Consider the following 16086-nt stretch of genomic DNA (forward strand, 5'->3'; position numbering starts at 1 on the left):
CCCCGAAGTGTATAGGGTTCAGAAAGGAAAATGCTACTTACCAGTATGCATCTGTTCTTGGCATGTAGAGCTGCAGATTCACACACTGGATTAGATCGCCATCTGGTGTTGGACTCGGATACTTGGACCATGTTGTCTTGGAAGACGTTTTTGTAGTCACGAGATAGGTGACTCCTCCCTTGGACGATAGTGCGCATGGACATCGACTCCATCCGTAGATTGTTTTTTGCCATGATGGGAAATGATGGAGTTAGTAGAAAAGAAAGAGATGTCCATGTGTTTATATCTAAATAAGATAAAACTGGAAGAGATACAGGTCCCGGGGAGGTGGGTGGGCATGGGTGAATCTGGCAGATGAGGTTGCTGCGAAATCCGTCTTGAATCTCTTAGCACCATGGGGTGAGTGATCAGGGGTCAGCGAAAAGGCGCGGGGTCCGTCTTCAAGGCTCATGTGAAACACAGGCAGGGCCCAGCCAAGCTCAGGGGTGTGGATTTCGTGGAGAGACATGGCTACATCAAGGGCAATGTAAAGGATATTGTGCACGATCCTGGTGGCATTCCGACATCCTTACCGCTTCAAGAAAAGGACCAAACTATTTGTTGCTGCTGAGGGTATTCTCACGGGGCAGTTTGTCAACTGTGGCAAGAAAGCCCATTTGAATATTGGCAATGTCCTCCCCGTTGAAACCATGCCTGAAGGTACCATCATATGCTGTGTTGAAGAGAAGCCATGCGATCGAGGCAAGCTGGCCCGTGCTTCCGGAAACTATGCTACCGTAATCTCTCACAATCCTGAAACTAAGAAAACACGGGTTATGCTACCTTCAGGTTCTAAGAAGGTTGTCTCCTCTGCAAACAGAGCTATTGTTGGTATTGTTGCTGGTGGTGGTAGAATTGAAAAAACAATCCTAAAGGCAGGTCGTGCTTACCATAAATAAAAGGCTAAGCAAAACTGCTGGCCACGTGTCCGTGGTGTGGCTATGAACCCTGTTGAATATCCCTTTGGAGGTGGTAACCATCAACATATTGGTAAGCAATCGGTCTACTGCTACCCAAAGAGGAACGACGCGATTTACTGCGTGTTTACAGCCCACCTTTGCCCCAGCTGTCATCTGCCTACTCTTCGCGGCCCCCGCTTCGCGGGAGCCGCTCGAGGTTACCACCGGACTCCCTGATCACGAGAGGAGCCCTGCAGACATGCTCCACCCCTGAGGGACTGCGAGGACCAGCGGGCGCTGCGCCAGGAGATTCGCCACAGCTGGTCCTCTTCCCGCCTCCCTCCCGCCTGGACTAAAGTGCGGAGTGCTCGGGTGCTCTGTGCAATCTGTCTACTGCTACCCAAAGAGGAACGACGCGATTTACTGCGTGTTTACAGCCTACCTTTGCCCCAGCTGTCATCTGCTTACTCCTGGCGGCCCCCGCTTTGCGGGAGCCGCTCGAGGTTACCACCGGACTCCGTGATCACAAGAGGAGCCCTGCAGACACGCTCCACCCCTGCAGGACTGCGAGGACCAGCGGGCGCTGCGCCAGGAGATTCGCCACAGCTGGTCCTCTTCCCGCCCCCCTTCCGCCTGGACTAAAGTGCGGAGGGCTCGGGTGCTCTGTGCAATCTGTCTACTGCTACCCAAAGAGGAACGACGCGATTTACTGCGTGTTTACAGCCCACCTTTGCCCCAGCTGTCATCTGCCAACTCCACGCGGCCCCCGCTTCAGGGGGAGCCGCTCGAGGTTACCACCGGACTCCCTGATCACGAGAGGAGCCCTGCAGACACGCTCCACCCCTGCGGGACTGCGAGGACCAGCGGGCGCTGCGCCAGGAGATACGCCACAGCTGGTCCTCTTCCCGCCCACCTCCCGATATATACAGTCAGCAGTGACGCGTACGCGGGACGCGCGCGGGGCTAAGCGCGGAGCGAAGCCCGGGCAAAGGGCGGGCCGTTTGAGGCCGTTCGAGGACGTGAGAGACTGGACTGGGCCACCTCTCTAACTCCCACCTCCTGCAATCCACTTTGAAACTGACTCTCCACCTGCGACCCTCGAAATACTCTGTCTCGTTGATTTTACATTTATGTTAGAAGTTTTTCCCCTGTATTTGTCTAACAGGAAAAATGGTGTTAACTAGAGGAAACAAAACCAAGGCACCAGGGAGTGTGGGTAAGCTGTTAGGCCCAATGGACGATTTCATTACCAAGGCAAACTCATTCATTGATCAAAGTATCTCTTTGATGGAAGAAAGGGTGTCCTTGGACTTGGCGTTCGCCAAGAGATCCTCAATGGGTAACTTGGCTGACGCTAGAACTCCCGTACCAGATAATAATGCAGGGCAGAGGTCCCTTTGCGAGGGCAGGCGTAGCCTGCCAAACAATGTGGACCTGTCGGCCTCCCAGCTCTCTGATTCTCAGTTAAGTTCAGACCTAGAAAGAACACCAGAGCTAATACCTCAAATCTCACCCCAAATTACGTCAGATGAAAAAAGGCAAGCAAGAGGGAGGAGGGAGGGCGCAATAAGGAAAAGAAAGAACGGTCCGAAAAATTCCATCCTCAATGAGATCGGCGATATGCCTAGTATGTTAGAGAAGCCACCCCTTAGAGCAGAACAGCTAGTAGTTTCTGCGATTATTCATCACCCCGCACATGACACTCCTGCCCCCATTAATTTGGAATCCCCTATTCTTCTATCCTGTAGTAAGGAATCAACTGATAGCAATAACTCTCAGCTGCTAAATAAGATCGCAGACTTACTAAAATCCTTTCTTGATCCAGTAGAAGCAAAGTTAGCGCAGCTAGAGATTCAGCTATCCAAGCTTACTAACCTTCCACAATTTAAACAAGTGCCAGGTGCTCAAAAAATGGGGGGAAACAAACAGAATAAACATACCCTCCCCAAGCCTGCAAATACCCTTCCCAAGCCTGTAACCTCCCAAAAGAATGTACCTTTACCCCCAGATGTAACTGCTAAATTAACATTTCCGGCAACACTGAATAATAAGAGCACAGTGAATCCATCTAACAATGTCGCCATAACTCTTTCACAGGGAAATGCCCAGTCAATAATAACACCTGCACCTAAGACAGCGGCATAAAAAAAGCAGTATCTAAAACTCCGGCGACTCAAACTCCAGACTCTAAAACCCCGACCCCGAAAACCCCTGCCCCGAAAACCTCTGCCCCAGTATCCAACAGAGATGGCCTTAGGGGACCCACTGAAGTTAGATTTCCTGCCGATATGCCACCAGAAGCATGTCCTTTTGTAGTGGTAATGACAGGTGTCCCCGAGCTAGTGGACCACAATGCAGAACCTATGTGGTCTCTGAAAAATAAGGCCCAACACTGGCTAAATATCAATCGCCCCATTCCACCAACTCGGCAAGGTAGGATTCTGACGGTACGTAGGACCCCATGGGTGGGACATGGCAGAAAAACAATTCCGAGAGACTGCATTGTGATTACCTTCGAAGATCCCCGAGTAGTAGACTATATTTGCTCTTGGGACCACATGAGTGTAAATGGAAGTATAGGTACCAAATCACTCTCCTTTTTCTACCCCTCTAGACAACGTAACGGTCCTTTTTAAGATCATGGCACCCCCTGGGCAGTAGCAGCCCCCCGTCACCTTGAATATGGCAATATAAGGCAAATAGGGGCCCTCGTCACCACGACTATGATAACTCCTAGCACACAGTGGGTCCGCGTTATCAGGGAGGAGGATGGGATGCCTGGGGTCCACACACGGTGAGAACGGCTAGTAGAGAGCCACCTCGCTGGGATCCCTGGTTCAGCATCCCGACGAGAAACAGATTTAGCGGCCTCGAAATGGTCGACTGACCATTAACGGAGATCGAACCCATTAATTTTAACTTACCCCAGTTATTGCCTAAAATCAAAACACTTTTTTCCAGCAAACGAACCTGAAGTGACTAATTTAGAGCCATAGCCCATACCTATCCTCTTTTGGAACATCGCGGGTTTACGTCATAATATCGAGGATGGGACCGCCATGCACTTCCTGGAGCCAGGTAAAATAATCTGCCTCCAAGAGACATGGTCCACGACAGAGCTTCACCTCCTGGGCTATAAAACATACTCTATCCCAGCCCTGTGCAGCAGTGTAGGTAGACCTAAGGGAGGGCTTACCACGTACATTGCAAACACCGTGAACCACCTAAGAGTGTCCATAGTCGACTCTGACCCAAATTTTCAATTACTCTCGCTCTCTCCGATGAACAAGGAGACCATCCTCTTGATTAATGTCTACAATAACTTAGTGGATGGTCAATTCCTGATCCTTTTGTCTAATATACAAGAGATTAACTCAGTTTCACCAGTCGAAGCTAGGACAAGGGGCAATTCATATTTTATGGGGAGGGGACTTCAATCTCCACCCATGCCCACAAGCTGAAATAAATTGTTGCGCGATAACGGATGAACACGACGTTCCACTTATGCATTTTGCCCATACCAAGGTGGGGACTGCAATGAACAACCTGCTATCTGACCTGGATCTTGTAATAGCCAATACCCCAAGCTTAGGCCGAAACTCCATTCAACCGACATATGTGGGTAGGGGACACCAAACGACAGTCGATTACATTCTCCTGTGGTCTGGACTGCGACACACAGCTAGATCCTTTCCGGTTATGGCTAATACACTCAGTGATCATTCCGCCCTGAGGATGGATCTTCACTTGACTGAATCCAAGCCCCGAAACACAGCTATAGCGAAAACTCTTGCCTAGAATAAATTGGAGTTAGGTAAACAAAACGGATATACATTAAAATGGGGAAAAATAAATCCAACTGAAATTACAAAAAAAACTGGTAAATGTGGCATACCCAAATATTATTAAATGTCGGGATCTATCAGAAACTGACGAAGAAGTCCTAAATAATTTTACTCAAATATTAGAGAAAATCACCATGAAACCAAGGACCGCGAACCCAATTAGTAAAGGGTGGTTTAATCATAGTTGTACCGTGGCCCTAACTAACTTAAAGCTGGCCCTGCATAAAACACCTAGAGACTTGGGGCAGATCCAACGTCTTAGGCAGCACTACGCTAAGGAACGCAAACAAAGAATCCATGAATTGAAACAGAAACTCTGGGATGACCTGCACATGAGTGCCCTCTTTAACCCCTTCGAGGCTAATGACGAGCTGGGCTCGTCATGGCGCTTACCTGCCGCGCGCGGATGACAAGGCCAGCTCGTCATGAATAATGGTAATTTTCATCCTGCAGCACAGGACGGGAAAACGCCTAGCAGCCATGTGGTTAAAAATAGCGAGGCTTTCTGGCGAACCGTCAGATCGCCTTACTTAACAGATAATAACCGTCCCAAGATAGAAGTGGCCATAGACGAAGATACATGGGTGTGCCACTTTTCTAAAATCTTTAAAAATACTGCAACAGCAGCTGGGACAGAAAACACACACCCAACAGTCGAATATCCAATACCCCTGCACTTCGACATCCCCGACCTACTAGTGGCACTGGAAACAAGTAAAAATGGGAAAGCTCCAGGCGGAGTCCCAGTGGATCTCTTTAAACACAATTTGGAACTCTGGGCCCCCATTCTTACTAGAGTGTGTACAGCAGCTGCAAATGTAGGACTGATAAAATCCTGGACCGACTCCATCATGGTCCCCATCTTCAAAAAAGGGGACAGTCAGGACGTGAAATGCTACCGCCCCATCTCATTGCTGGACTCTCTGGGTAAGGTTGTCGGTAGAGTAATACTTGAGCGACTCCAGCAATGGGCGGAGGAGGGAGGCATTATTTCCGACCTCCAGTTCGGATTTCGAGAGGGGTTTGGAATGGTAGAGCAGGCCCTTAATCTCAGCCTGTTATTGGGGAAATATACACAGGCAAAGAAGGACACGGTTTATATGGTCTATGTAGACCTGTCCGCCGCTTTTGATTGCGTCTCGCACGCGAAACTCTGGACGGTTTTAAGACAAATGGGAGTGGACCCCCCCTCTCCTAGATTTTTTGAGGGAGCTCTATTCTAAAGCATCGGCGAGGGTGCGCTTTGGTGTAAATGGAGAGATGACGGCGTCTTTTGGAGTGGAGCGTGGAATCAGGCAGAGCTGTGTCCTGGCCCCCTTTCTCTTCTCACTGTACACTAATGGCCTGGAGTTAGAGATGTTGAGGGGGGGCCAGGATCTCCCACGGGTAAAACAGCGCCTGATTCCCGCTCTGCTTTATGTAGATGACGCTGTCATCCTGGCGCGCACTCCGCGAGAATTACAGAAATCCCTGAATAGATACACGGACTTCATGGGTGGACTGGACCTACACGTGAACGTCAAAAAAACGTTTGTCATGATAGCAGGTAGAGGGAAAAAACGAGCAAAGGACATCTATCTAGACAACCAAAAACTCGAGGTAACCGCCCAGTATCCGTATCTAGGAATCATGATCGATGAAAGGCTGACTTGGAGGCCAGCAGTAGAGGCAAGGTGCCACCTGTTTAAAAGATCCATGGCGGCCCTGATGAGTTTCTCCCAGAGATTGGGGAAGAGGGCACCAGTGGAGCTTTTAAAAATTTATAGTGCCAAGTGTCAGGCTATTGCCCTGTACGGAGCGGGAGTCTGGGGACAAGTAGATGTTAGCGCCCTTCAGGTAGCAGAAAACACCTTCCTCAGATTCCTCTTAGCTACTCCGAGATGCACTTCAATTTATGCATCCCATCTGGAACTCGGAATTCCTTACCTAGAGGATTTGCTAAAGATCCAACCATTGATGCTATGGCGGCGCATTTGGACTTCAGACAAAAATGCGCTGACACAGGCAATCGTGGTAGACACAATGGCTCTTGATCAATCCTCAAAAGTAAAGTGGCTTCGCTACATCGGAAACTTCTTTAAAGACCTTGGTATCGAGAAGTACTATTTCCAACCTGAAGCTATTATTGACCTTCCAAAGGGAGTCCTGAAACAACTGGCCCTCAGACATCTAGAGTCCTTGAGGTTGACTTCTGAGTCGACAAAACTCTCGGTCATTCATGCGAATCTGATTCAGGCTACACATTCTATTCAGCCGTACCTAACATTACAGACTAGCACACACGAGAGAATGTTGATGACAAGATTTAGATTGGATCTTTTTTATAGATTAGTAGCATTCCCTGAGAGTAACAGATGGGACCTAATTCCCCTTCCCTGTCCCTGTTACGAGGAATCTATACAGTCCAATATACATACAATACTGTTCTGTAAGTTCCATCATCCTCACAGGAAAATCTGGTTACTACCACTACTAAGGTGTTGGGGATTAGTGTTGTCCCGCAATGCTACGTCTCCAAATGCTGGAATCTGAACTTGTCTGTTACCTTGTCCTTCATTTTCTGAAATGTGTTATGAAGCACAGGAAAAATCTGTAAATTGTATCCCGGACCTAGCCTGAGATGAAGAAATGAAATAATCTGACACTCTGTTTTAAAATACATCAATTTGTCTTTGTATGAATTTTATTACATTTTATAACATGTTCACTCGTTTAAATATGTAATATGTTGCTTTTATGGTTTTCTTTTGTGCAAAGCCGAATAAAGAAATTATATATATTGGTAAGCCTGCAACCATCAGGAGAGATGCCCCAGCTGGACGCAAAGTTGGTCTTATTGCTGCTCGTCGTGCTGGCAGACTGCGTGGTACAAAGACAGTGCAGGAAAAGGAAAACTAAGCTACAGTCTGTTTTGCAAAAAAATGAACCATTTAACAAAAAAAGAGAATCTGCAGCTCTACATGCCAAGAACAGATGCATACTGGTAAGTAGCATTTTCCGTTCTAGGCATATGAGCTGCAGATCACACACCATGCATAGACTGTATAGCAGTATCTCCTTTAGCGGTGGTCACCTGTATCGGTTGTAGTAGTTTGAAAGAGAGTTTTAAGAACAGCTTGGCCTACAGAAGCTTGTTGTTTGGCTTGCACGTCAACACTTAGTGTTTAGTGAAGTGTGTGCTGTAGACGATGTTGCTGCCTTACAAATGTCTTCTAGGGGAATGTTCCCTAAGAAAGCCATAGAGGCCCATAGTTTGCCTGTGGAATGCGCTCTAGGAGGAATTGTTAATGTGCGTTTAGCCTTTTGGTAGCATATTTGGATGCATTTAACGATCCACCTTGCAATACCAGCTTTGGAGATGGGATTACCTTTGTGAGGTGGTGAGAAAGCTACAAAAAATGGTTTTGCTTTGCGAAAAGATTTAGTCCCATCAATGTAATAAAGCAGGGCTCTTTTGACTTCTAGGGTGTGAGGAGCACTCTCTGCTACAGATTCTGGGCTTTGGAAAAACACCATTAGCTCCACTGATTGATTAAGGTGAAAAGCAGAGATGATTTTAGGAAGGAATTTTGGATTTGTCCTGAGAACTACCTTTTTACGATGCATTTGTAGGAAGGGCTGTTGTATGGTTAAAGCCTGGATCTCACTTACCCTTCTGAGAGAGGTTATTGCAATAAAGAAAGCTACTTTCCATGTGAGTAACTTAAGTTCACATTTGTGTAGAAGTTCAAATAGGGGTCTCATGAGCCTAGTAAGTACAATGTTGAGATTCCATACTGGAGAAGGTGGCAATCTAGGAGGGATGATTCTTTTAAGGCCCTCCATAAAAGCTGGTACTCTAAAAAGTGACAAGTGTTGTCTGTTTTGTAAGTAAGTGGCAAGTGCTGCTAAATGCAGACATATGGATGAGTATACTAAATTACATCTTTGCAGGTGTAGTAAATAGCAAATGATGTTCTGGATGGAGGCATCCAGTGGATTGATATGATTGTTATTGCAGTAATTGCAAATCTCTTCCATTTTGCTGCATAGCAAGCTCTGGTGGTAGGCCGCCTGGCTTCTTTATTTATTTATTTATTTATTTTATATTCTTATAAAGCGCCAGACTAGACCCCCGAAGGGGTATCTCCGCGCTATAATGATATTCATACAGTCTGGTGGACGGTTAAGGTAACCGAACTCTAGGACTTCAGGAGCCAGATTGACAGGTTCAATTGTGTTGGATCAGGGTGTCTTATCTCTCCATGGTTCTGCGTCAGTAGTGATGGGGAGAGTTGTAGTCTTTGGTGTGGCACTACTGAGAGTTCCAACAGTGTTGTGAACCATGCTTCGCGTGCCCATGTGGGAGCCACTACAATCGAAGAAAAGTGAAGCCTACAAAATCCTTACATGTCCATCTTATTTTCAGAACGGATACCATTAATTGTCCATTCTTTGATCAAATTATTTTTCTTAGCAATCAATCATGGAATTCTTTTTGGGTTTCTCCAACCAAGCGGCCTTTCAAAACAAATAATATCCCCTTATATGGTTTAAATATTTCTTCAATTAAACCATTTTTTTCATTTCATTTGATTAGTTGTATCTCACTTTTAACATAAATATATACACAACTCATACATATATACACAAAATACAACCAGACTTAAACATTCCTTATTTCCAGGTCACCAATACAAAATAGGAGCGTCCAAGGTATAATAATTTTAACCTCTCTCCTTTTAGCACTCCTTACAATTCATTGTTTTGTATTCCAAATCAAAAGAGATTTTTTGCAATGGTGCCTTCAAAACAACTGTGTAGACGCGTTTCAGCCTTTCATCATTTTAGGCCTCATCAGGACTTTAAGGACAAACAAAATTCTACATCCGCAGTCTCAATATTGGGATATCATAATCCCTCCAAGGTCACTCTCTCGTTATCGCCTCCATCAATGAGCGCCGGAGTGAGGACTTTTCACCATTTAAAAATTTCTATGTCTCCGGAGCAATTCCCTAAAGCCGATCCTCAGTTCGCAAGGGAATCCTCTCAGGTCGCCATCACAATCCCAAGTGCCACTAGTATCATTTTTAGAGACTATTGTCGGAGATTGCATACCACTAGTGGAATCAGTGTGAGTGGCGGAAAAGCGTACGCATATCTGCCTGACCAGTTCATCCATATCGCATTGCCCTTGGACTGTGGGTGTGGAAACCTGGCAGCGAAGGTTGGGCATTTTGCGTTTTTGTGTGTGGCAAACAGGTCTATGTCTGGTTGTCCCCACATTTGGAAAAATGGTGGAAGAACTTGTGGATGTAGCTCCCTTTCGTGAATCTGTTGTGTTTGTCTACTTAACAGATCCGCAATCGGATTGTGAACTCCTGGAAGGTGTTCCGCAAGCAGATATAGGTTTCGCGGAATAACCCTCCTCCAAATATTCTGCGCGAGTTGTGACAACTGCAGAGAATGTGTGCTTCCTTGTTTTTGTATGCAATACATGGCTGCCATGTTGTCCGTCCGGATCAGGGTAGCTTTGTTTTGTATATGAAGTTGGAATGATTTTAGAGCTAGGAATATTGCTAGCAGTTCTAGGTGATTGATATGGAGCACTTTTTGTTGAGTGGTCCATTTCCCTTGAGTTGGGTGATTGAGGAGATGTGCTCACCATCCTGTGAGTGATGTGTCTGTCGTTAGTACTATCTGTGGAAGAGGCTCGAGGAACTGCCGCCCTTTGGATACGTTTTTTGTGTTCCACCATTGCAGAGAGAGATGTGTACGGCTGTCTACCAACACCAGATTTAAGAGTTGTCCTTGAGCTTGGTTCCACTGATGTGCCAGACATTCCTGTAAGGGACGCATTTGAAGTCTTGCATAAGGTACAATGAATATGCAGAATGCCATCATGCCTATGAGTTGCATGAAAACTGACTGGAAGAGTGTGTTATATTTGAAATTTGCTGATGAGAGCTTGTATACTGGCTAGACTGGGATATGCTAGAGCCGTGGAAGTATGTATTGTGGCTCCTAGGTATTGATGTACATGAGAGGGTTGGAGGTACGACTTGGTATAGTTGATTGTGAACCCCAAGTTGTGCAGTGTTTAGATGGTTTGTTGAGTGTGTTGAACACACTGGTTCATTGACTTGGCTTTTATCAGCCAGTTGTCCAGATATGGGAAGACATGGATTTGTTGTCTCCTTAAGTGTGCTGCTACCACTGCAAGGCATTTGGTAAATACTCTGGGAGCGGTGGTGACTCCGAATGGAAGGACTTTGGAACCTTAGATATTTCCTGTGAGCAGGATGTTTGGAAATGTGGAAGTAGGCGTCCTTGAGATCTAGTGTGGCAAGGAAGTCCTATTGTTGGAGGGTGATCATGTGAAAATGATCTGAATGTATATACAGTTTGAGGGGTCGGAGGTCTAGTATTAATTAGCCTTAGGGATCAGTCCTTCTTGGGGATTAGGAAATACAGGGAATAAACCCCTGTTCCCTGATGTAGTAAGGGGACTGGCTCTATGGCATGCTTTTGAAGTAGTGAAAGAACTTCTTGTTTTAAAAGTGCAAGATGTTCTGTGAACATTGGACGCTGTTTGGGTGGTATGTTTGGGGGGGTAGCTGTAAATTCCAGGCAGTAACCATATTGGATTATTTGTCTTACCCACTTGTCTTTTGTGATGGATTCCCAGACAGGTAGGAACTGTGATAATCTTCTCCCGACCGGATTGGAATGGTCTGGGGAGACTGGAGGTAAGTCACTGAGTAGCAGAAGGGAGGTGTGAGTGCTGTTACCTCGGCCTCTCCCTGTTATTTGCTCTATATCTTCCTCTAAAAAATCCTCTATTAGGGGATGCTTGGGTAGAGTTTTTAAAGGAAGATGAGGTATCTGTGCCGTTGTTTTTGGAGACTCCTCTGTAAAAGGAGCGAAGAAAGGAGCCAAGTGTTTGCGGAGACTGTAATGCTCCCATGGATTTAGCAGTCTCTGTCTTTTTTCATTATCTCAAGAGTAGTGTCCACAACCGGTCCAAAAAGTGGATTTAAAATAGTTGTCTGGACCTCTTGCTTAAAGCCTGAAATGCTTAAAGCCTCTTCCTCGATAACCCATTCAGGGTTGATTTTTTCGGTTCCGAGTGGGGTTGTTGTGGAGTTTTATGCTCTTAGGCCTTAGGAGGCGTAGTAGAATCCTTAGGCTTGTTTCTCAATTCCGAAAGTTTCAGATTTGGTTTCGGAGCTGAGACGTGATTTTTAGGTTTAAAAATGTTCAACGCCGGTTTTTCTGGAGGTGTTCGGGCCCGGTTTATCTTTTGATGTGGAAGGGGTCAGAACTGATTTCGGAGCTTAGTGTTCCTTTGGCTTCGGTGCCGAAGGCGCCGGTGGGACTACTATATGCAGTTTGCTCAGTCCTGAGCTACCGGAAGGCTTGTTTTTCTTCTTTGGAGGCGAGGCTTCTGAAGTGTGTTTTCGGTCTCGACTGGGGCCACAGGCGAAGTCTTGACCAGTGCCTTCTGTTTTGGTGGTGGGGTTGGGGTTGGGGTAGGGGCAGTGGTACTTATTTGTTGCCCTGGAGTGATGGGGTCGTCTGAGTCATCTGCCTCTGACACGATTTCAAGATCTTTGGAATCTTCTTCTGGGACATCTGGGCTTTCATTAAAGATGTCCTCTGGTTCTGGAGCGGATCTCTGCGCCATGATGTCGTCGAGCCCGACGATCTCGAATAGTCTTTTTCGACCGAAAGGAGGCAAAGGCTGGACAGGTGGACTCGGCGTGTTCTGGAGAGAGGCTCAGGTTGTAGACCTTATGATGGTAACTGTGTGGAAACTTCGCACCACATTGGGGGCATTTTTGGAACAGCGTCCTTTCCATGAGCCGTAGGCCTTGTGCGTCGATAGGCCCAGCGGCCTGCGTCGACTGGAATCGGATCGATGAAAAGCACGTCGAAGTGTTGTCCGAAGTCAATCCGAAGAGTTTAAGAAAGTTTTGCGCGCCGAAAAAACGTACATTTAAAGTTTTGAACCAAGTTGCATCCGAACCCAATGGCGGATAAAAACTATCGAAGGATGGAGTCGATGCCCATGCGCACTATCGTCCAAGGGAGGAGTCACCTATCTCGTGACTACAAAGACTTTTTCGAAGACAACAACAAGGTGTAAGTATCCGAGCCCAACACTAGATAGCGATCTAATGCATAGTGTGTGATCTGCAGCTCATATGCTTCGAACTGTAGTGTTTCCACGGGTGCCCAAATAATGCAGCCGCCCACATCTCCACAATGGGCACATTTTTGCAGCACACGTTTGTCACCATGTTGCGGTTTAAGGCCTATTGTGCTGGAGGCAATAAGTCTAGCCACACATCTGGGGTACTGTTTTTTTTTTATTAGAAATGTGGGAAGGCTGAGTGATCAGAATTTTCTGGATCCCTGTGGATTTCTAAACTTTCCCTCACAGAAATGTGAGGAAAATTCTTTATTTTTGCCAAGGTTTGATGTTTGCAGCGCATGCTGGGTAAGGAAATGTAGTGGGATCCACATAAAGCAGCCCTCTCTGGACTCCCCTGGGTGCCTAGTTTTTAGAGATGTCTGGGTTTACCTGGGTGGAATATGGGGCCAAATAACACAGCTACCCATATTTTCAAAAATGTCAAAAACTAGTGCCATAAGTTGTCCGTTTGATCCTATCATGTCAAAGGCAATAGGCCAAGCCACAATTGCTGTACTGTTTTTATTGTCAGAACTTTGGGAACACAGAATAGTATAACATTTATTAATATCAGTTGAATTTGTCTCCATTTTTGGCTTACAAACATATCCCACTGTGCAAGAACAAACCCATTTTGCAAAAATGCCCTGATTTCTAACAACCTACAGGCTGTATCCAGGGCCTGAAGAAATATGATCACATTACACCCATCCTATCAGAAATCCATTGGCTCCCCTTGCTGGCCCGCACCATCATCTAAACCAGCAGCATCATTTGTACTGGTATCTCGGACAGCATTCAAGCTTATCTTGCAGACAAGCGCCCCACCTCTGGTGGATCTTATCATACCTAATACCAGGACACCTTCAGACTTTGGACGCTAGTTCCCTCTAAATTGGGTATTAGCCTTGGCGAGGAATGCTCCTAAGATGGTTTAAGACTCCACTGGTGCAGCCAGAAACTTTGAAGACTGGCTTAGGAAATCAGTAAATGGGCTGGCCCCTGAAGTTACTAAGCTCTTCCAGAGGAAAAAAGTTTCTTCACCTTGGTATTCAGCTGACCTCAAACAGATCTAAGCCAAATGCAGACGCAAGCAGCGCATTTGGAGAACGCACTAAGATGTTGAACATAAAAAGGGTTACCAACCGCACCTTAGAGGAATACAAGGCAGCAATAAAAAATGGCCAACTCTATACTTTACTACTAAAACCCAGGCAGCTAAGAACTCCTCTAAGGAGCTTTTCAAAACTGTGACAGCCTTATCAAAATGTCCACGTGACACCCAATTCGCACCTGACCAAAATTTTGTGGACAAAATTGCCCACGTTTTTCGACACAAAGTTCAGACAGTTTATAATGATTTCTAGAAGACATCACCTGACCCTTTGGGGAACAGTGAAAATCAGTTGGAGGACACTTTTACACACAACAATCTGTCACCTTTCTCTGTTTTAGCGGCAGAGCAAGGGGCAGAGTTGCTATTACAGACGAAGTACAGTCTCACCCCCTGGACCCATGTCCCCCTTTTATCTTGCATTTCGCCCCTAAGGAGGTCAGTGCTCACTTGACTCCCCTGCTTAATAAGGTCACCAGTTCAGGGTCTTTCCTGTATCAGGCATATATAGAAACAAGCATTTGCAATGCAATAGGGCTCGCATTAGTAAAGTTAAAGGTATTAGTATTGTAAACGACAAATTTAGTATTTATGTTTTTGTTTTGAAAATAGCGAAATTAATAACTTTTCATTTACAATGCCAATAGTGTTAACTTTTGCAAAAGTGACACCTATAGCATTTGTAATGCAATATGTGTTGTATTTACATGATTTAGATGTATTAAAATTAAAAATAACTAAGGGATGTTTTTTTTTCAATATTTAATACTTAAATAAAAGTTATTGTAATTTATATTGGCAATAGCTTAAACTTTTGCAAATAACTTTTTGGAAGATTATGTTTAATGTATTTTATTATGATGAAAATACAAGAACAGAAGTGAAATATTAACATTTTTTGTGACATTTGTAATAAAGTTTGAAACATTGAGAGAACATATTTGAATCAGTATTTGTTGAATGGTTGCACAGATTGATGATGAGGTGGCTCTGAATGATGTTGTGGCGGCGACGAGTGATGCTGTAGCGTTCAGTGATGCTGTGGTAGCGCATAGTGATGTTGTGGTGCCCCTGAGTGATGCTGTGGTGAGGCGATGGATAGTGAGGGAGATAGATAGATAGAGGGAGGGCGAAAGATAGATAGAGGGAAGGCGAGAGATAGAGGCAGGGTGAGAGATAGAGACAGGGCAAGAGGGCGAGGGATGGAGAGTGGGAGAGGGATGGAGTGTGGGCGAGGGATGGAGTGTGGGCGAGGGATGGTGTGTGGGGCGGGGAAGGGATGGAGTGTGGGGCGGGGGAGGGATGGAGTGTGGGGCGGGGGAGGGATGGAGTGTGGGGCGGAGTAGGGATGGAGTGGGGGCGGAGGAGGGATGGAGTGGGGGGCGGAGGAGGGATGGAGTGGGGGGCGGAGGAGGGATGGAGTGGGGGGCGGAGGAGGGATGGAGTGGGGGCGGGGAGGGATGGATGGAGTCGGGGGAATTGATGGATGGATGGATGGAGTGCGGGGATGGATGGATGGAGTGCAGGGATGGATGGAGTGGGAGGATGGATGGAGTGGGAGGATGGATGGAGTGGTGGGGATGGATGGATGGAGTGGGGGGATGGATGGATGAAGTGGGGTGATGGATGGATGGAGTGGGGAGGATGGATGGAGTGGGGAGGATGGATGGAGTGGGATGGATGGATGGAGTGGGATGGATGGATGGAGTGGGATGGATGGATGGAGTGGGGGGATGGATGGAGTGGGGGGATGGATGGAGTGGGGGGATGGATGGATGAAGTGGGGGGATAAATGGATGGAGTGGGATGGATGGAGATGGATGGATGGATGGAGTGGGATGGATGGATGGATGGAGTGGGATGGATGGATGGAGTGGGACGGATGGATGGATGGAGTGGGACGGATGGATGGAGTGGGACGGATGGATGGATGGAGTGGGGGATGGATGGATGGAGTGGGGGATGGATGGAGTGGGGGATGGATGGATGGATGGAGTATGATGGATGGATGGA

General features: G+C 46.5%; 1 protein-coding gene and 1 pseudogene across 1 annotated transcript in view; one reads left to right on the forward strand and one right to left on the reverse strand.

Moving 5' to 3' along the window:
- Positions 1–16086, reverse strand: part of PSME1 (proteasome activator subunit 1) — a 185505-nt gene that overhangs the window by 126879 nt on the left and 42540 nt on the right. The window lies entirely within an intron of this gene.
- Positions 395–7704, forward strand: LOC147716803 (large ribosomal subunit protein uL2-like; annotated as a pseudogene).

The sequence above is a fragment of the Lissotriton vulgaris genome, chromosome 5 (assembly GCF_964263255.1).
Source record: "Lissotriton vulgaris chromosome 5, aLisVul1.2, whole genome shotgun sequence".
Lineage (NCBI taxonomy): Eukaryota > Metazoa > Chordata > Amphibia > Caudata > Salamandridae > Lissotriton > Lissotriton vulgaris.